Raw genomic sequence first — 22,523 nt, 5'->3', positions numbered from 1 at the left:
GCGATCCTTGGCGGCGGAAGGACGTGCGCCAAACAGCTCTCCGCCTGGGGCCCAGCTGCCACTACATTTACCCAGTGTGCAGTTAGGGAGATATAGCGTCCCTGGCCGTGCTTACTGGTCCACGTATCTGTGGTTAGGTGGACCTTGCTACAGATGGCGTTGCGCAGTGCACACTTGATTTTATCGGATACTTGGTTGTGCAGGGAAGGCACGGCTCTCTTGGAGAAGTAGTGCCGGCTGGGAACAACATACTGTGGGACAGCAAGCGACATGAGCTGTTTGAAGCTGTCTGTGTCCACCAGCCTAAATGACAGCATTTCATAGGCCAGTAGTTTAGAAATGCTGGCATTCAGGGCCAGGGATCGAGGGTGGCTAGGTGGGAATTTACGCTTTCTATCAAATGTTTGTGAGATGGAGAGCTGAACGCTGGCGTGTGACATGGTTGAGACGCTTGGTGACGGAGGTGGTGGTGGTGGTGTTGGTGGTACATCCCCTGTTTGCTGGGCGGCAGGTGCCAACGTTCCTCCAGAGGCGGAGGAAGAGGCCGAGGCGGCAGCAGCAGAATAGGCCGAGGCGGCAGCAGCAGAAGAGGTAGCAGGGGGAGCCTGAGTGACTTCCTTGGTTTTAAGGTGTTTACTCCACTGCAGTTCATGCTTTGCATGCAGGTGCCTGGTCATGCAGGTTGTGCTCAGGTTCAGAACGTTAATGCCTCGCTTCAGGCTCTGATGGCACAGCGTGCAAACCACTCGGGTCTTGTCGTCAGCACATTGTTTGAAGAAGTGCCATGCCAGGGAACTCCTTGAAGCTGCCTTTGGGGTGCTCGGTCCCAGATGGCGGCGGTCAGTAGCAGGCGGAGTCTCTTGGCGGCGGGTGTTCTGCTTTTGCCCACTGCTCCCTCTTTTGCTACGCTGTTGGCTCGGTCTCACCACTGCCTCTTCCTCCGAACTGTGAAAGTCAGTGGCACGACCTTCATTCCATGTGGGGTCTAGGACCTCATCGTCCCCTGCATCGTCTTCCACCCAGTCTTGATCCCTGACCTCCTGTTCAGTCTGCACACTGCAGAAAGACGCAGCAGTTGGCACCTGTGTTTCGTCATCATCAGAGACATGCTGAGGTGGTATTCCCATGTCCTCATCATCAGGAAACATAAGTGGTTGTGCGTCAGTGCATTCTATGTCTTTCACCGCTGGGGAAGGGCTAGGTGGATGCCCTTGGGAAACCCTGCCAGCGGAGTCTTCAAACAGCATAAGAGACTGCTGCATAACTTGAGGCTGAGACAGTTTCCCTGGTATGCATGGGGGTGATGTGACAGACTGATGGGGTTGGTTTTCAGGCGCCATCTGTGCGCTTTCTGCAGAAGACTGGGTGGGAGATAATGTGAACGTGCTGGATCCACTGTCGGCCACCCAATTGACTAATGCCTGTACCTGCTCAGGCCTTACCATCCTTAGAACGGCATTGGGCCCCACCATATATCGCTGTAAATTCTGGCGGCTACTGGGACCTGAGGTAGTTGGTACACTAGGACGTGTGGATGTGGCAGAACGGCCACGTCCTCTCCCAGCACCAGAGGGTCCACTAACACCACCACGACCATGTCCACGTCCGCGTCCCTTACTAGATGTTTTTCTCATTGTTATGGTTCACCACAACAACAAATATATTATTTGGCCCAATGTATTGTATTCAAATTCAGCGGGATATAAATTTGAGGCCTAGTATTTAGGCGCTGGGTGACCGGTATGGATTTAGTGACAGAATTAGACTTGGAAATGCACAGAAGCGTGTGTGTGAAGTTATTCTGAATGACCCTATGTGCACCTTCAATATGATATACCCTTTTAGGGATAGATTTCAAATAGCTCTGATATAGCAGAAACGACTAAATTATGAAATTGCTAAATTGGGAATTGTATTTCAACCCAGAACAAAAAATGTGCTTTGACGGACACTAAATAACTTTCCCAGCCACAACAGGACAGCGGTAACGAGAGATTTAGCGGGATATAAATTTGAGGCCTAGTATTTAGGCGCTGGGTGACAGGTATGGGTTTAGTGACAGAATTAGACTTGGAAATGCACAGTAGCGGTGTGTGTGAAGTTATTCTGAATGACCCTATGTGCACCTTGAATATTATATACCCTTTTAGGGATAGATTTCAAATAGCTCTGATATAGCAGAAACCACTAAATTATGAAATTGCTAAATTGGGAATTGTATTTCAACCCAGAACAAGAAATGTGCTTGAACGGACACTAAATAACTTCGCCCAGCTACACAGTACAGCGGTACGAGAGATTTAGCGGGATATAAATTTGAGGCCTAGTATTTAGGCGCTGGGTGACAGGTATGGGTTTAGTGACAGAATTAGACTTGGAAATACACAGTAGCGGGTGTGTGTGAAGTTATTCTGAATGACCCAATGTGCACCTTGAATATTATATACCCTTTTAGGGATAGATTTCAAATAGCTCTGATATAGCAGAAACCACTAAATTATGAAATTGCTAAATTGGGAATTGTATTTCAACCCAGAACAAAAAATGTGCTTTGACGGACACTAAATATCTTGCCCAGCAACAACAGTACAGCGGTAACGAGAGATTTAGCAGGATATAAATTTGAGGCCTAGTATTTAGGCGCTGGGTGACAGGTATGGGTTTAGTGACAGAATTAGACTTGGAAATACACAGTAGCGGGTGTGTGTGAAGTTATTCTGAATGACCCAATGTGCACCTTGAATATTATATACCCTTTTAGGGATAGATTTCAAATAGCTCTGATATAGCAGAAACCACTAAATTATGAAATTGCTAAATTGGGAATTGTACTTCAACCCAGAACAAAAAATGTGCTTTGACGGACACTAAATATCTTGCCCAGCAACAACAGTACAGCGGTAACGAGAGATTTAGCAGGATATAAATTTGAGGCCTAGTATTTAGGCGCTGGGTGACAGGTATGGGTTTAGTGACAGAATTAGACTTGGAAATACACAGTAGCGGGTGTGTGTGAAGTTATTCTGAATGACCCAATGTGCACCTTGAATATTATATACCCTTTTAGGGATAGATTTCAAATAGCTCTGATATAGCAGAAACCACTAAATTATGAAATTGCTAAATTGGGAATTGTACTTCAACCCAGAACAAAAAATGTGCTTTGACGGACACTAAATAACTTTCCCAGCTACAACAGGACAGCGGTAACGAGAGATTTAGCAGGATATAAATTTGAGGCCTAGTATTTAGGCGCTGGGTGACAGGTATGGGTTTAGTGACAGAATTAGACTTGGAAATACACAGTAGCGGGTGTGTGTGAAGTTATTCTGAATGACCCAATGTGCACCTTGAATATTATATACCCTTTTAGGGATAGATTTCAAATAGCTCTGATATAGCAGAAACCACTAAATTATGAAATTGCTAAATTGGGAATTGTATTTCAACCCAGAACAAAAAATGTGCTTTGACGGACACTAAATAACTTTCCCAGCTACAACAGGACAGCGGTAACGAGAGATTTAGCAGGATATAAATTTGAGGCCTAGTATTTAGGCGCTGGGTGACAGGTATGGGTTTAGTGACAGAATTAGACTTGGAAATACACAGTAGCGGGTGTGTGTGAAGTTATTCTGAATGACCCAATGTGCACCTTGAATATTATATACCCTTTTAGGGATAGATTTCAAATAGCTCTGATATAGCAGAAACCACTAAATTATGAAATTGCTAAATTGGGAATTGTACTTCAACCCAGAACAAAAAATGTGCTTTGACGGACACTAAATAACTTTCCCAGCTACAACAGGACAGCGGTAACGAGAGATTTAGCAGGGATATAAATTTGAGGCCTAGTATTTAGGCGCTGGGTGACAGGTATGGGTTTAGTGACAGAATTAGACTTGGAAATACACAGTAGCGGGTGTGTGTGAAGTTATTCTGAATGACCCTATGTGCACCTTCAATATTATATACCCTTTTAGGGATAGATTTCAAATAGCTCTGATATAGCAGAAACCACTAAATTATGAAATTGCTAAATTGGGAATTGTATTTCAACCCAGAACAAAAAATGTGCTTTGACGGACACTAAATAACTTTCCCAGCTACAACAGGACAGCGGTAACGAGAGATTTAGCAGGATATAAATTTGAGGCCTAGTATTTAGGCGCTGGGTGACAGGTATGGGTTTAGTGACAGAATTAGACTTGGAAATACACAGTAGCGGGTGTGTGTGAAGTTATTCTGAATGACCCAATGTGCACCTTGAATATTATATACCCTTTTAGGGATAGATTTCAAATAGCTCTGATATAGCAGAAACCACTAAATTATGAAATTGCTAAATTGGGAATTGTACTTCAACCCAGAACAAAAAATGTGCTTTGACGGACACTAAATATCTTTCCCAGCTACAACAGTACAGCGGTAACGAGAGATTTAGCAGGATATAAATTTGAGGCCTAGTATTTAGGCGCTGGGTGACAGGTATGGGTTTAGTGACAGAATTAGACTTGGAAATACACAGTAGCGGGTGTGTGTGAAGTTATTCTGAATGACCCAATGTGCACCTTGAATATTATATACCCTTTTAGGGATAGATTTCAAATAGCTCTGATATAGCAGAAACCACTAAATTATGAAATTGCTAAATTGGGAATTGTACTTCAACCCAGAACAAAAAATGTGCTTTGACGGACACTAAATAACTTTCCCAGCTACAACAGGACAGCGGTAACGAGAGATTTAGCAGGATATAAATTTGAGGCCTAGTATTTAGGCGCTGGGTGACAGGTATGGGTTTAGTGACAGAATTAGACTTGGAAATACACAGTAGCGGGTGTGTGTGAAGTTATTCTGAATGACCCTATGTGCACCTTCAATATGATATACCCTTTTAGGGATAGATTTCAAATAGCTCTGATATAGCAGAAACCACTAAATTATGAAATTGCTAAATTGGGAATTGTATTTCAACCCAGAACAAAAAATGTGCTTTGACGGACACTAAATAACTTTCCCAGCTACAACAGGACAGCGGTAACGAGAGATTTAGCAGGATATAAATTTGAGGCCTAGTATTTAGGCGCTGGGTGACAGGTATGGGTTTAGTGACAGAATTAGACTTGAAAATACACAGTAGCGGGTGTGTGTGAAGTTATTCTGAATGACCCAATGTGCACCTTGAATATTATATACCCTTTTAGGGATAGATTTCAAATAGCTCTGATATAGCAGAAACCACTAAATTATGAAATTGCTAAATTGGGAATTGTACTTCAACCCAGAACAAAAAATGTGCTTTGACGGACACTAAATAACTTTCCCAGCTACAACAGGACAGCGGTAACGAGAGATTTAGCAGGATATAAATTTGAGGCCTAGTATTTAGGCGCTGGGTGACAGGTATGGGTTTAGTGACAGAATTAGACTTGAAAATACACAGTAGCGGGTGTGTGTGAAGTTATTCTGAATGACCCAATGTGCACCTTGAATATTATATACCCTTTTAGGGATAGATTTCAAATAGCTCTGATATAGCAGAAACCACTAAATTATGAAATTGCTAAATTGGGAATTGTACTTCAACCCAGAACAAAAAATGTGCTTTGACGGACACTAAATAACTTTCCCAGCTACAACAGGACAGCGGTAACGAGAGATTTAGCGGGATATAAATTTGAGGCCTAGTATTTAGGCGCTGGGTGACCGGTATGGATTTAGTGACAGAATTAGACTGGGATATGGCCAAAAAATAACCACACTATTGCTGGTTAAATGCACTTGGTGACGGGCGCAGCTTGCCCCTGATGTAGTATATGGCCAAAAAATGAACAGACTATTGCTGGTTAAATGCACTTGGTGTCACAGCTTGACCAACCACACTACTGAGGGTTAAATGCACTTGGTGACGGGCGCAGCTTGCCCCTGATGTAGTATATGGCCAAAAAATAAACAGACTATTGCTGGTTAAATGCACTTGGTGTGACAGCTTCACCCTGATGTAGGCTTTAGCCAGAAAACAACCACACCATTGAGGGTTAAATGCACTTGGTGACAGGCGCAGCTTGCCCCTGATTTTGTATATGGCCAAAAAATGAACAGACTATTGCTGGTTAAATGCACTTGGTGTGACAGCTTCACCCTGATGTAGGCTTTAGCCAAAAAACAACCACACCATTGAGGGTTAAATGCACTTGGTGACAGGCGCAGCTTGCCCCTGATTTTGTATATGGCCAAAAAATGAACAGACTATTGCTGGTTAAATGCACTTGGTGTGACAGCTTCACCCTGATGTAGGCTTTAGCCAAAAAACAACCACACCATTGAGGGTTAAATGCACTTGGTGACAGGCGCAGCTTGCCCCTGATTTTGTATATGGCCAAAAAATGAACAGACTATTGCTGGTTAAATGCACTTGGTGTGACAGCTTCACCCTGATGTAGGCTTTAGCCAAAAAACAACCACACCATTGAGGGTTAAATGCACTTGGTGACAGGCGCAGCTTGCCCCTGATTTTGTATATGGCCAAAAAATGAACAGACTATTGCTGGTTAAATGCACTTGGTGTGACAGCTTCACCCTGATGTAGGCTTTAGCCAAAAAACAACCACACCATTGAGGGTTAAATGCACTTGGTCGCAGCTTGTGCTGGCGCACCACAAGACACAAAATGGCCGCCGATCACCCCAGAAAAATGTGACTGACAAACGGTCTGGGCAGCCTAAAAACAGTGAGCAATTGAGGATCAGCAGCTCAATGATCCACAGCTGCAGATCGATCAGTTAATCAAGTCCTTTGGAGGAGTTAATCTGCCTAATCTCGCCCTACTGTCGCAGCCGCAACCTCTCCCTACGCTAATCAGAGCAGAGTGACGGGCGGCGCTATGTGACTCCAGCTTAAATAGAGGCTGGGTCACATGGTGCTCTGGCCAATCACAGCCATGCCAATAGTAGGCATGGCTGTGATGGCCTCTTGGGGCAAGTAGTATGACGCTTGTTGATTGGCTGCTTTGCAGCCTTTCAAAAAGCGCCAAGAAAGCGTCACAAAAGCGCCAAGAAAGCGACGAACACCGAACCCGAACCCGGACTTTTACGAAAATGTCCGGGTTCGGGTCCGTGTCACGGACACCCCAAAATTCGGTACGAACCCGAACTATACAGTTCGAGTTCGCTCATCCCTAATAGTAATGCCTCCAAAATAGTTATTAAGTTACATTACCCATATGTCTACTTCATGTTTGGATCATTTTGTGAATGCCATTTTATTTTTTGGGGACGTTAGAAGGCTTAGAAGCAAATCTTGAAATTTTTCAGAAAAGTTCAGGTCTGAAGTCACTTTGTGAGGCTTACATAATATAAACCACCCAAAAATGACCCAATTTTACAAACTACACCCCTTAAGGTATTCAAAACTGATTTTACAAACTTTGTTAACCCTTTAGGTGTTCCGCAAGAATTAATGGAAAATAGAGATAAAATTTAAATATTTCACTTTTTTGGCAGATTTTCTATTTGAATCCATTTTTTCCAGTTACAAACCAAGGGTTAACAGTCAAACAAAACTTAATATTTATGGCCCAGATTCTGTAGTTTACAGAAACACCACATATGTGGTCGTAAACTGCTGTAAGGCCACACGGCAGGGCGCAGAAGGAAAGGCATGCCATACGGTTTTTGGAAGGCAGATTTTGCTGGACTGTTTTTTTTACACCATGTCCCATTTGAAGCCCCCTGATGCACCCCTAGAGTAAAAACTCCAATAAAGTGACCCCATTTTAGAAACTACACCCCTCAAGGTATACAAAACAGATTTTACAAACTTTGTTTACCCTTTAGGTGTTTCACAAGAATTAATGGAAAATAGAGATAAAATTAAAAAATTTCCCTTTTTTCGCAGATTTTTCATTTTAATAATTTTTTTCCAGTTACAAAGCATGGGTTAACAGCCAAACAAAACTCAATATTTATGGCCCTGTTTCTGTAGTTTACAGAAACACCACATATGTGGTCGTAAACTGCTGTACGGGCACACGGCAGGGCGCAGAAGGAAAGGTATGCCATACGGTATTTGGAAGGCAAATTTTGCTGGACTGTTTTTTTGACACCATGTCCCATTTGAAGCCCCCCTGATGCACCCCTAGATTGGAAACTCCCAAAAAGTGACCCCATTTTGGAAACTACGGGATAGGCTAGCAGTTTTGTTGGTACTATTTTAGGGTACATATGATTTTTGGTTGCTCTATATTACACTTTTTGTGAGGCAAGGTAACAAAAAATTGCTGTTTTGGCACCATTTTTATTTTTTGTTATTTACAACATTCATCTGACAGGTAAGATCATGTGGTATTTTTATAGAGCAGGTTATTAAGGACGCGGCGATACCTAATATGTCTACTTTTTTTATTTATGTAAGTTTTACACAATTATTTCATTTTTGAAACAAAAAAAATCATGTTTTAGAGTCTCCATAGTCCGAGAGCCATAGTTTTTTAAAGTTTTTGGGCGATAATCTTTGGTAGGGTAAGATTTTCGTGGGATGAGATGATGGTTTGATTGGCACTATTTTGGGGGGGTGTATGACTTTTTGATCGCTTACTTTTTGTGATGTAAGGTGACAAAAAATTGCTTTTTTTACACCGTTTATTTTTTACGGTATTCACCTGAGGGATTAGGTCATGTAATAATTTTATAAAACAGGTTATTACGGACACGGCAATACCTAATATGTGTAGTGCATTTTATTTTTTTAATCAGTGATAAATGTGTTTTTCATTTTTACTTTTTTCCCCCTTTTTTTACACTTATTTGACCCAGACCCACTTGGTTCTTGAAGATCCAGTGGGTCTGATGTCTGTATAACACAGTACAGTACACTATAAAGTGTACTGTGCTGTATTTTCACTTTACACTTAGTCTGATCAGACTTCTGCCTTTAGCAGAAGTTTGATAAGCACCATGAAAAGCCGTAAACCTGTGAAGGTGTACGGTTGCCATGGTAACCATCACCCGCTGCCACAACAGTAGCGGGTGATGGGGAGGGAGGGGGTTAAAAATGAAAATTTAGGTCATTTTGAAGTTTCTGATTCCCACGGTCACGGACCACAGGGATCAGAAACTTCCGAAAGTGCTGCAAACCGCAGGTCTGAATTGACCTGCGGTTTGCAGCGATTGCCGATACGGGGAAGTAACAGGACCCCCCTCGGCATTGTCTCAGGGTGCTTGCTGATTGATTTCAGCAGGCACCCAGCTGCGCGACGGTGATCGGAAATACACATGATGTACCCGTACGTCATGTGTCCTCAAGTACCGGTACGTCATGTGTCCCCAAGAGGTTAATGTGCCTTTATATTCAGCCGCTTTCCCCTGGTGGAGTAGAGAAGTCAGGGGCAATCCAGACCTTGTTTATTTTGATAAGGCCTCATGCACACGACCGTTGTGTGCATCCGTGGCCGTTGTGCCGTTTTCCGTTTTTTTTCGGAAAATGCACCGTTTTGCAGCCGAGGCCGTGATCCGTGTATCCTGTCCGTCAAAAAAATATGACCTGTCCTATTTTTTGGACGGACAACGGTTCACGGACCCATTCAAGTCAATGGGTCCGTGAAAGAACACGGATGCACACAAGATTGGCATCCGTGTCCGTAATCCGTGGCCGTAGGTTGCTTTCATACAGACGGATCCGAAGATCCGTCTGCATAAAAGCTTTTTCAGATCTAAGTTTTCACTTCGTGAAAACTCATATCCGACAGTATATTCTAACACAGAGGCGTTCCCATGGTGATGGGGACGCTTCTAGTTATAATACACTACAAACTGTGTACAAGACTGCCCCCTGCTGCCTGGCAGCACCCGATCTCTTACAGGGGGCCGTGATCAGCACAATTAACTCCTCAGGTGCTGCACCTGAAGGGGTTAATTGTACTATCATATCCCCCTGTAAGAGATCAGGGCAGACCCCCCTCCCCCCAGTTTGAATATCATTGGTGGCCAGTGCGCCCCCCCCTCCCTCCCTCTATTGTAATAAATCGTTGGTGGCACAGTGTGTGCCCCCCATCGCCCCCCCTCCCTTCCTCTATTGTAATAAATCGTTGGTGGCACAGTGTGCGCCCACCATCGCCACCCCCCCTCCCTCCCTCTATTGTAATAAATCGTTGGTGGCACAGTGTGCGCCCACCATCGGCCCTCTATAGCAGTAACAACATTGGTGGCAGTGTGCGGCCTCCCATCCCCCCCCCCCCCGATCATTGGTGGCAGCGTAGTTCCGATCGGAGTCCCAGTTTAATCGCTGGGGCTCCGATCGGTAACCATGGCAACCAGGAAGCTACTGCAGCCCTGGTTGCCATGGTTACTTAGCAATAGTACAATAGTAGAAGATTCATACTTACCTGCTTGCTGCTGCGATGTCTGTGACCGGCCGGGAGCTCCTCCTACTGGTAAGTGACAGTTCTTTAGCAATGCGCCGCACAGACCTGTCACTTACCAGTAGGTTTATTACAATAGAGGGAGGGAGGGGGGGGGGCCTGCACTGGCCACAAATGATATTCAAACTGGGGGGGGGGGGGGTCTGCCCCCTGCTGCCTGGCAGCCCTGATCTCTTACAGGGGGATATGATAGTACAATTAACCCCTTCAGGTGCGGCACCTGAGGAGTTAATTGTGCTGATCACGGCCCCCTGTAAGAGATCGGGTGCTGCCAGGCAGCAGGGGGCAGTCATGTACACAGTTTTTCAGTATATTCTAACCTGAAGCGTCCCCATCACCATGGGAACGCCTCTGTGTTAGAATATACTGTCGGATCTGAGTTTCACGATGTAGCTCATATCCAACAGTATATTCTAACATAGAGGCGTTCCCATGGTGATGGGGACACTTCAAGTTATGTACAATGTAAGTCAATGGGGACGGATCCGTTTGAAGATGACACACTGTGGCTCAATTTTCAAACGGATCCGTCCCCCATTGACTTTCAATGTAAAGTCTGGACGGATCCGTCTGAGGCTACTTTCACACTTAGAAATGTTTTAACAATATAATGCAGACGGATCCGCTCTGAACAGAGCCACCGTCTGCATTATATGAACGCAAGTGTGAAAGTAAAGGGACTCCTGACTTTACATTGAAAGTCAATGGGGACGGATCCGTTTGCAATTGCACCATATTGTGTCAACGTCAAACGGATCCGTCCCCATTGACTTGCATTGTAATTCAGGACGGATCCGTTTGGCTCCGCACGGCCAGGCGGACACCAAAACGACTTTTTTTTCATGTCCGTGGATCCTCCAAAAATCAAGGAAGACCCACGGACAAAAAAAACGGTCACGGATCACGGACCCACGGACCCCGTTTTTGCGGACCGTGAAAAAAAACTGTCGTGTACATGAGGCCAAAGAGTCAACCTGTCAGCATTTTCAGTTGACAGGCAGATGCGCTTATCAGTTACTATGCCCCCAGCAGCACTAGATACCCGCTCTGACAAAATGCTGGCGGCAGGGCAGGCCAGCACCTCCAAGGCGTAGTGTTTGTGCCACGTGTCCAGCTTGGACACCCAATAGTTGTAAGGCACAGAGGGATCATTGAGGACGCTGACATGGTCTGCTACTTATTCCTTCACCATCTTCTAAAACCTTTCTCTCCTTGTTACACTAGGCCGCGCACCAGGGTGAGGTTGCTGGCTGGGTGTCATGAAACTGTCCCACGCCTTGGAGAGTGTTGCCTTGCCTCTGTTGGAACTGCTGTGTGTTCCCCTCGTCTCCCCTCATCGGTTTCCCAAGGAACTATGTACTCTGCTGCCAGCGTTGTCAGCTGGAAATTTTTCGAGCAATTTTTCCACAAGGACCTTCTGGTATTGCACCGTTTTGCTAGTCCTCTCCATCACAGGAATGAGAGATGAGAAGTTTTCTTTGTAGCGGGGGTCGAGGAGGGTGAACAACCAGTAATCGGTGTTGGCCAAAATGCATAAAACGCGAGGGTCACGGGAAAGGCAGTATACCATAAAGTCAGCCATGTGTGCCAGAGTCCCAACAGACAAGACTTTGCTGTCCTCATCAGGAGGATGACTCTCAATCTCCTCATCCTTTTCCTCCTCTTTCGCCCATCCACGCTGAACAGATGGAATAAACCTGCTGTTTGTACTACCCTGTGTAGCGGAGGCAACAGTCTCCTGCTCCTCCTCCTCATCATTTAATTTGTGCTGAGAAGACGAATGGAGGGTGGTCTGGCTATCACCCTGTGTACTGTCTTCTCCCATTACCACCTCTTCCACATGCAAAGCGTCCTCCTTCATTGTGAGCAGCGAGCGTTTCAGTAGACACAGAAGTGGGATGGTTTCGCTGATAATAGCGGCATCGCCGCTCACCATCTGTGTTGACTCCTCAAAGTTGCAGACATCTATACCCACTCGTCACTTGTGAATAGCAGAAGCTGACTGGAAAGGCGACAACCATGTTGCAGCTGGTATTCCACTACTGCCCTCTGCTGCTGACAAAGTCTGGCCAACATATGGAACGTGGAGTTCCAGCTCGTGCTCACGTCGCACAACAGTCGGTGAGCTGGCAATTGCAGCAGTAGATGACTTTCGGAAATGGGCACACACACTGCGCACCTTTACCAGTAGCTCAGGCAAAATGGGGTAGGTTTTGAGAAACTGCTGAACCACTAAGTTGAACATGTGGGCTAGTGGTATGTGTGTGAGCTTGCGGAGCGCCAAAGCCGCCACCAAGTTACGGCCATTATCAGACACAACCATGCCTGGTTCTAGGTTTAGTGGTGAGAGCCACAGCTCAGTCTGGTCCCTTATACCCTGCCACAGCTCTGCGGCAGTGTGCTGTTTGTCACCTAAACATATTAGTTTCAACACGGCCTTCTCCGCTTCCCCACTGCAGCGCTACACTGCTTACAGATACTGACTGATGGCTGACTGGTGCTGCAAGATGATAATTCAGAGGTAGAAGTGGAGGAGGAGGCGGGGGAGGAGAAGTGGGGGTTGCAGCCACTAATGTATGTGGTGGCGAAAATCCTTATGGAAGTAGGGCCTGCAATCCTTGGCGTTGGTAGCACCTGTGCCAAGGTACGACTCGCTCCTGGCATCCACAATGTTCACCCTGTGTGCCGCTGAACCACTAAGTTGAACATGTGGGCTAGGTGGTATGTGTGTGAGCTTGCGTAGCGCCAAAGTCGCCACCAAGTTATGGCCATTATCAGACACAACCATGCCTGGTTCTAGGTTTAGTGGCGAGAGCCACAACTCAGTCTGGCCTCCACAATGTTCACCCTGTGTGCCGTCAGGGAAATGTAGCGCCCCTGGCCACAAGCACTTGTCCATGTGTCAGTTGTTAAGTGGACCTTCCCAATAACTGCTTTGGTCAAGGCACGGGTGATGTTACGGGACACATGCTAGTGTAAGGCGGGGACGGCACACAGGGAAAAATAGTGGCGGCTAGGGACTGAGTAACTAGGGACCGCCGCCGCCATCAGGCTGTGAAAAGCCTCAGTGTCCACAAGCCTAAATGGCAACATTTCCAGGGCCAGCAATGTGGAAAAGTGCGCATTTAGTGCTATGGCCTGTGGGTGGGTGGCTGGGTATTTGCGCTTCGTTCAAGAGCCTACAGTATGGACATTTGTATGCTGTGCTGGGACACAGAAGTGGATGTGCCAGCTGATGGTGCTTGCGAAGGTCTAGGTGCAGGGTGGGAGGAATCCGGGCCTGCGTCTTGGACAGGGGATTGGCAGGGGAAAGAGGAGGCAGTGATATGACCCGCAGACACTGATTGTGGACCCAGGCATTCGGCCCACCTATAAGGGTGCTTTGATGCCATGTGGCGGATCATGCTTGTGGTGGTGGTGAGGTTGCTAGTGTTCATGCCCCTGCTCATTTTTGTACAGCACAGGTTGCAAATTACAATTCTTTTATTGTCCGCACTTTTCTCAAAAAGCGCCATACTGTGGAACACCTACCCCTTGGCAAGGGAAATTGCAGGTCTGTTTGGTGTGGCCTGCCTTCTCCCTTTTGCCACCCCACTGCCTCTTCCAGCCTGTTGCGGTGCTGCGGATCCCTCCCTCTCTGTACTGCTGTCCTCGCTTGGCTTGCCACCTTCCCAGGTTGTGTAAGTGATTTCATCGTCCACCACCTCCTCCTCTTTCAAGTGCAACTCTTTTAGTGCACATGCCGAATTATACCAGAATTGGACTAGAAGGGGACCTCAGGTAATTACAGACATAGTTACTGCAAACAATGTTTCACTTTTTCATCTTACTCTTCTCACTTTTGCACAGCCTCCTGAAATACCCCCACATCCATTCACCCAGCAAGGAACTATTCATCTCTTCCTCCATCTTACCTTCTCATCTGACCGCTTGCACAAATCTGTTTGGCAACGTAAAACACTTCCTTCCCAAACACACACAGATACCTCATGCCCTCTCTTATTCTCATCTATTAACAGTTTCTCTGCTTCTCCTTACTGCTGGTGATATCTCTCCAATTTCAGACCCCTCAGCAAATCCCCACTATCACCTCCATGTCCCAGTGCAAATTTCCTTCTACAAATTTCGGCAACCCCTTAAACCTAATAACCATTCCTCTGACCCCTGCTCTTTTGGTTCCTCTTGCAGGAGCATTATGGAATGCATGTTCTGTCTGTAGAAAACTGTCCTACATTCATGATCTTTTCATCTCTCAAAAACTTTCCTTTCTGGGTCTGACAGAAACATGGCTGACACCCTCTGACACCTCCTCCCCTGCTGCACTCTCATATAGTGGATTTCATTTCACTCACCCCCCCCCCCACCGGGGCTGCAAACATGGTGGAGGAGTTGGTCTTCTCCTATCAGACACCTGCTCCTACAGCCCAACTCCACTGCCACCCTCCATTACGCTCTCACCTCATTTGAAGTACACTCTGTTCGCATCTACTCTCCCTCTAACCTTCAATTAGCTGTCATTTTCTGCCCCCCAGGCCCAGCCACCATCTTTCTTGACCACTTTAACACCTGGCTACTACACTTTCTTTCTGCTGAAATTCCCACTATCATCATGGGTGACTTCAACATCCCTATTGACATCTACCACTCAGCCGCCTCTAAACTCCTATCATTCTCTTCCTCCTTCGGCCTCTCACAGTGGTCTTAAGCTCTTAAGCTCCCACCCACAGAGATGGTCACACTCTGGATCTTACCTTTACCCGCCTCTGCTCCCTATCTAACCTTTCTAATTTGCCTCTCCCCCTATCCGACCACAACCTACTCACCTTCTCTTCATTGGTCTGCTGCTCCCCCAGTCCACACACTAGCACACCCCTGCAGGAACCTTAAAAATCTTGACTTTTGCTTGCTTTCTGACTCTCTTCTCCCACTCTCTACCATCTGTTCTCTCCAAGACCCAAATGCCGCCACCACCCTATATAACACCACAATAAGTACAGCTGTGGACACTGTTGCCCACCTCACACACAAAACCCGAAAAATCAACAGACAACCCTGGCACACCAAACTGACCAAAAAACTAAGACAAGCTTCCAGGGCTGCTGAGTGGCGATGGAAGAAATCCCATTCTAAAGATCAGTTCACCACATGCAAGCAATCCCTCCTCATATTCAAATCCTCACTCGCTGATGCAAAACAGGCCCTAAACAACTTTTTAACACTTTTAACTCCCTTCTTTGTCCCCCCAGCGCCCCCACCCTATCCTCTCATCTCAGCTGAGGACTTTGCTACATACTTCAAACAAAAGATAGTGAACATCAGAGAAAGCTTCAGTACTCAGTCCCCACAGACCCTCTACACAACTGCTCGGTTCTCTTCTCCCAAAACCCACTTCTCCACAATTATAGAAGAAAAACTCTCCACTCTACTCTCCAGATCGCATCTCACCACCTGTGCACTTGACCCAATCCCATCCCACCTCATCCCTAACCTCACCACAGTGTTTATCCCAGCCCTAACTCATATCTTCAACCTATCACTAACCTCTGTGTCTTCCCCTCTGCTTTTAAACATGCTACTATTACACCTATCCTCAAAAAGCCTTTACTTGACCCATCTTGTTTGTCCAGTTATCGCCCCATATTACTTCTTCTGTATGCCTCAAAGCTACTTGAACAACATGTCCATTCGGAACTGTCCTCTCACCTCTCCTCCTGCTCCCTTTGACCGGCTACAATCTGGCTACCGACCCCACCACTCGACTGAGAGTGCCCTTACCAAAGTCACCAATGACCTACTAACAGCCAGAACCAAAAAACATTACTCTGTCCTCCTTCTCCTTGCCCTGTCCTCTGCCTTTGACACTGTCGACCACTCCCTTCTGTTGCAAACTCTCTCATCTCTTGGCACATTGACCTGGCCCTCTCCTGGATTACATCATACCTCACAGACCGGACGTTTAGCGTCTTCCACTCTCACACCACCTCCTCGTCTCATTCCGTAGACTACTGCAACACTCTCCTCTGTGGCCTTCCATCTAGCATTCTCGCACCCCTCCAATCTATCCTCAACTCTGCTGCCCGACTAATATACCTCTCACCCTGTTACTCCTCTGCCTCTCCCCTCTGCCAATCCCTTCACTCACTCCCCATTGCCCAGCAAATTCAGTTCAAAATACTAACAAATAAATACAAGGCCGTCCGCAACCTGTCCCCTCCCTACATCTCTGAGCTACTTTCCCGATAAACATTCCCATACGCGATCTACGATCCTCACAAGACCTCCTTCTCTCCTCTCTTCTTATCACCTCTTTCCACAATCGCCTCTGTGCATCCCCCACACTCTGGAACTCGCTACCCCGACATATCAGACTCTCACCTACAATGGAATCCTTCAAAAGAAACCTGAAAACCCACCTCTTCAGACAAGCCTACAACCAGTGACCCTGCTGCCTCTATACTGCCATGACCAACTTCCCCCTCACCTACTGTGTCCTTCTCCCATACTATATAGATTGTAAGTCCTCACGGGCAGGGTCCTCTCTCCTTCTGTACCATTTTGTAACTCATCTTGTTTATGCTTAGAGCAATTGTCTGTTTTATGTATGTGCAATGAGCCAGACCGTAGGTGCCGTCACACGGGCGCCAATTATACAGTGGGTCAGGATATGGGTATAATAGTCTATGGTTTGGTCGTGATGCCAATTGCAGCGTGCGCAGGGTACTAACACAGGGCCCTTTAAGGTGTTGTAACTCACGTACCAGTCTAGGAATGCAAGAGTGGTGTAATGTCTCTGTGTGGTAATGGCAAAAGTGTCAACGGTGTCTCCTACCTTGGTACGGCTGGACTCCTGGATCCTGGCTCACTTGCAATAAATTGAGTGTTGTGCTAGTAGGAGTAATTGAGGGATTTGGTAGCAGTAATTGAGATCCAGACATTTAGTAAAGTTCAAACTTGTCTTTACTAAATGCAGCTTTCATCCATGCGAGATACAGCATTAGACTTGTGTCCCAGCAGGTATTGGCAATGTGTGGCAGGAATATACAGGGTGGGCCATTTATATGGATACACCTTAATAAAATGGGAATGGTTGGTGATAATAACTTCCTTTTTGTGGCACATTAGTATATGTGAGGGGGGAAACTTTTCAAGATGGGTGGTGACCATGGTGGCCATTTTGAAGTTGGACATTTTGAATCCAACTTTTGTTTTTTCAATAGGAAGAGGGTCATGTGACACATCAAACTTATTGGGAATTTCACAAGAAAAACAATGGTTATTTACAAGTTTCTGACCACTTATAAAATGTGTTCAATGTGCTGCCCATTGCGTTGGATTGTCAATGCAACCCTCTTCTCCCACTCTTCACACACTGATAGCAACACCGCAGGAGAAATGCTAGCACAGGCTTCCAGTATCCGTAGTTTCAGGTGCTGCACATCTCGTATCTTCACAGCATATATGACACTAAACAGACACTAAGTCCTTGCCAGAACACATTGCTGCCACCTGCTGGTGAACATAGAGAATTACAGCAATATATATTTAACAAGGATTAGAATGCACATCTGTGAGGAAATTACATGAAATTACACAAGATGACACACAGTGTGAATACACTTAAGAGATTGTAGCGGGGTAAAAGAGTTTTTGTAACATAACTCTGGAATGTTACATTCCCCCTTACTTCGAGTTAAGCCACCCTCAGCTTATGCTTAGGCGGGAGAAGAACCAGCCCTGGGGTACCCAATTAATACAAAGTGCTGCATGTAATACACATAAGACATACATAGACAAAACATATAACGGCTATCCCAAGGTTCCTGCCCGCATGAGTACGGTGTCCTAAGTAACATTTTCTCTCTCTCAGTATAACCAGTGAACCAAATACTGCACTAAGCAAACATTACTGACTGACTTTGTAGTGTTATGAGCTCTGTAAACACCAAAGAAAGCATGGGGGTGTCTTTACTCTGTAATCCCGCCATTATGTAAGGGAATGCCCGCAAATGAAAGGGTGGCTTATAGCATGATCACTATGGTGACTATGGGTAGCTAAATGTAGTTCTAAGGCTTGAGGTACCATACCTTAGGCAAAGGCTCAGAAGTGGAGGAATTTAGCATCTCCATGCACTTCTGGCAATGTCACAGGAGGAGGGTAGTATAATCCCATTAAACTCCTGGAAGAAACACTTCAGGATGGGAGCAATCCTGAACATAGAACAAGCATGAAGGAGGGGTCTATGACTTCTAACCATTCCCCAAGCAGCGGGGTTACCCGTGTAGTTACTCGACCTGCCAGGACTCACCACTTGGTCCTACCCTGGGTACCCGGGATATATGACTCCAGATGTAGGCCATTAGTATTAAGCATCTGCATAAAGGCAGTCCGTATAGAGGAGTGAGAGAACAAGAGCTGAAAAGTAAGTCATACTAAAGTAAGTTGCTACATTTCTGGTTAAGTGCAATCATCACAATAAGTGCATTAGGTTCACATTGAATACTTGACTGTATACGGACTGCCCTCTTGTGGTGTCTTTTGGAATTGGCTGAGCAGTAAGCCTGTTGAATGCAGCTGTGACATGCTGAAAGCCGGGATCCCTAGCCGGTGCAGAGGTGGACAAAACCTCCAGCTGAAGGGGCTCTGGTAGGCAAACTGAGGGTGCATGGGACAGCTTGCAGGGCAGTACGTAGGGTTGCACTCTGGGATTGAAAGTCAGGACAGAGTTATTTATTTGCCCCACCTGTAACGCTGGAGCCGCAGGGATTTCAGGGATCACTATGGGGACCTCAGGATTGAGGCGTCCTGCTCTGGAGGTGTTGGTTCTGGGCGGCGGAGTGGAAGTTCCGGCCGCCTCCGCCGCACCAGTATGTGTGCATGGTGGAGCAGGCTTTGGCCTATCAGGGGTATCGGGACCCACAGGGAGCGGTGCAGGGGCAGCTTCGGACCGGGCCTAGGCCTCAAAGAGTGCGACTGCTCCTACCTGATGTTGCGGCCAGGTGGCCAGTTCCGATGCCTCCTGGTGGTGAGCGTGGACCTTCGTGATAGGTGACATCATCAGGGCCGTCTCCGAAGCTGCAGATGCCATTGGTGATGCAGGTATGTTCGGGGCCTGGGCAGCTTGGCTGGCGGTGGTATCCGCAGGAGCAGGCTTGACGCTGGCGGCCATCTTGGGGGACGTCTCGTCTGTGCGTTCTGCCATCGCAGAGGGATCCACAGCCTCCGGGGTCCGGACTGGAGATAGGACGTCTTCATCCGTGGAGCGGGTTCAGGAACGGTGGCCATCTTTGTTTGAGCAGCGACGGCCCTCTCGCCACCAGTTAAGGAACTCACAGCTTCCGGGGTCCGCCATCTGGTCCTACTTTGGCTTTGGGGGCTGCGCCATCTTCCTTGGCTCCTCTGTCACAATCAGTGCAGGAAATGAGGGTGGAGCCCAGAGGGAGGAGTCTGCACTCCCTTGGCTCGCATTGCAAAGTTCTTGGTAGGCAGGATTGAGAGTTCCTGCTTCTAGGGGGGCGTAGTCATAATTCTCGCGCTCTTGAGAGCCATGAAGACACTGAGCCATGAGGGAAAAATGGCTGATTAACCCTTGTAGTGCTGACGCTCACAATGCAGTGTTTTCTGGTCCCGCAATAAAAGTAATAAAGTCCATTTTCAGGGTTTTGGCACAACTCTCAGTTCTTGCAGTACTGTAAAACATGCAATTTAATTCTGTTGAGGCACTCAGTTGGATCTGGTTCTGCTGGCACACAGTTGGATCCGGTTGGCAGGGATAGGCACACAATTCAATCCGATCCTGTTATGGCACACAATTAAATTTGAATCCTGTTCCAGTGACGCCACTTTAATTGCCATGAGCCGGACCGTGGGTGCAGTTACACAGTCGCCAATTATGCAGTGGGGCAGGATATGGGTATAATAGTCTATGGTTTTGTTCGTGACGCCAATTGCAGCGTGCGCAGGGTACTAACACAGGGCCCTTTAAGGTGTTGTAACTCACGTACCAGGCCAGGAATGCAAGAGTGGTGTAATGTCTCTGTGTGGTAATGGCAAAAGTGTCAACGGTGTAGTGGGGTAAAAGAGTTTTTGTAACATAACTCTGGGATGTTACATATGTATATCGCTTATCATATGTACAACGCTATGGAATGAATTGCGCTTTAATGATAAATAATAATAATAATATAGCACTATATTCTAGATATTTGCAAATTCTGGAAGTGCCAATATTTGTGCTAAAAATTCGCGATTAGAATATTCGCGATCAACACTACAAAAAAATTACAGGGAATGTCACAGCTATTTGGGATGCGCAAACGTTATACAGGAGATGTAGCGCAGGTAATGTCGCTGCTGTCACCAGCGGCTAATAAAAATTACAGAGAATATCACTGATATTTATGATGCGCAAGCAATATACAGGAGATGTAGCGCAGGCAATGTCGTTGCTGTCACCAGCGGCTAATAAAAAATGACAGGGAATGTCACAGCTATTTGGGATGCGCAAACGTTAAACAGGAGATGTAGCGCAGGTAATTTAATTGTCCGCAGCGGACACCGTCTACGGAAAAAGTACACTGGATGTCACAAATACAAACCGGATTCCAAAAAGTTGGTACACTATACAAATCGTGAATAAAATTGAATGCAATGATGTGGAGGTGCCAACTTCTAATATTTTATTCAGAATAGAACATAAATCACGGAACAAAAGTTTAAACTGAGAAAATGTACCATTTTAAGGGAAAAATATGTTGAATCAGAATTTCATAGGTGTCAACAAATCCCCACAAAGTTGGGACAAGGCCATTTTCACCACTGTGTGGCATCTCCCCTTCTTCTTACAACACTCAACAGACGTCTGGGGACCGAGGAGACCAGTTTCTCATGTTTAGAAATAGGAATGCTCTCCCATTCTTGTCTAATACAGGCCTCTAACTGTTCAATCGTCTTGGGCCTTCTTTGTTGCACTTTCCTCTGTATGATGCGCCAAATGTTCTCTATAGGTAAAAGATCTGGACTGCAGACTGGCCATTTCAGTACCCGGATCCTTCTCCTACGCAGCCATGATGTTGTGATTGATGCAGAATGTGGTCTGGCATTATCTTGTTGAAAAATGCAGGGTCTTCCCTGAAAGAGATGACGTTTGGATGGGAGCATATGTTGTTCTAGAACCTGAATATATTTTTCTGCATTGATGGTGCCTTCCCAGACATGCAAGCTGCCCATGCCACACGCACTCATGCAACCCCATACCATCAGAGATGCAGGCTTCTGAACTGAGCGTTGATAACAACTTGGGTTGTCCTTGTCCTCTTTGGTCCGGATAACATTGCGTCCCAGATTTCCAAAAAGAACTTTGAATCGTGACTCGTCTGACCACAGAACAGTCTTCCATTTTGCCACACTACATTTTAAATGATCCCTGGCCCAGTGAAAATGCCTGAGCTTGTAGATCTTGCTTAGAGATGGCTTCTTCTTTGCACTGTAGAGTTTCAGCTGGCAACGGCGGATGGCACGGTGGATTGTGTTCACTGACAATGGTTTCTGGAAGTATTCCTGAGGCCATTCTGTGATTTCCTTTACAGTAGCATTCCTGTTTGTGGTGCAGTGTCGTTTAAGGGCCCGGAGATCACGGGCATCCAGTATGGTTTTATGGCTTTGACCCTTACGCACAGAGATTGTTCCAGATTCTCTGAATCTTCGGATGATGTTATGCACAGTTAATGATGATAGATGCAAAGTCTTTGCAATTTTTCGCTGGGTAACACCTTTCTGATATTGCTCCACTATCTTTCTGCGCAACATTGTAGGAATTGGTGATCCTCTACCCATCTTGGCTTCTGAGAGACACTGCCACTCTGAGAAGCTCTTTTTATACCCAATCATGTTGCCAACTGACCTAATTAGTGTTAATTGGTCTTCCAGCTCTTCGTTATGCTCAAATGTACTTTTTCCAGCCTCTTATTGCTACTTGTCCCAACTTTTTGGGGATTTGTTGACACTGTGAAAATTTGAATCAACGTATTTTTCCTTTAAAATGATACACTTACTCGGATTAAACGTTTGATCTGTCATCTACGTTCTATTACAAATAAAATA

General features: G+C 46.1%; 1 protein-coding gene across 1 annotated transcript in view; it reads left to right on the top strand.

The window, feature by feature from the left end:
- Window positions 1-22,523, top strand: part of LOC122926657 (sulfotransferase 2B1-like) — a 92,603-nt gene that overhangs the window by 36,008 nt on the left and 34,072 nt on the right. The gene's annotated exons all lie outside the window — the stretch shown is intronic.

This window comes from Bufo gargarizans, chromosome 2, assembly GCF_014858855.1.
Source record: "Bufo gargarizans isolate SCDJY-AF-19 chromosome 2, ASM1485885v1, whole genome shotgun sequence".
NCBI lineage: Eukaryota > Metazoa > Chordata > Amphibia > Anura > Bufonidae > Bufo > Bufo gargarizans.
Note: the sequence above shows the minus strand (reverse complement) of the source record. Positions and strands in the feature narration are given on the sequence as shown.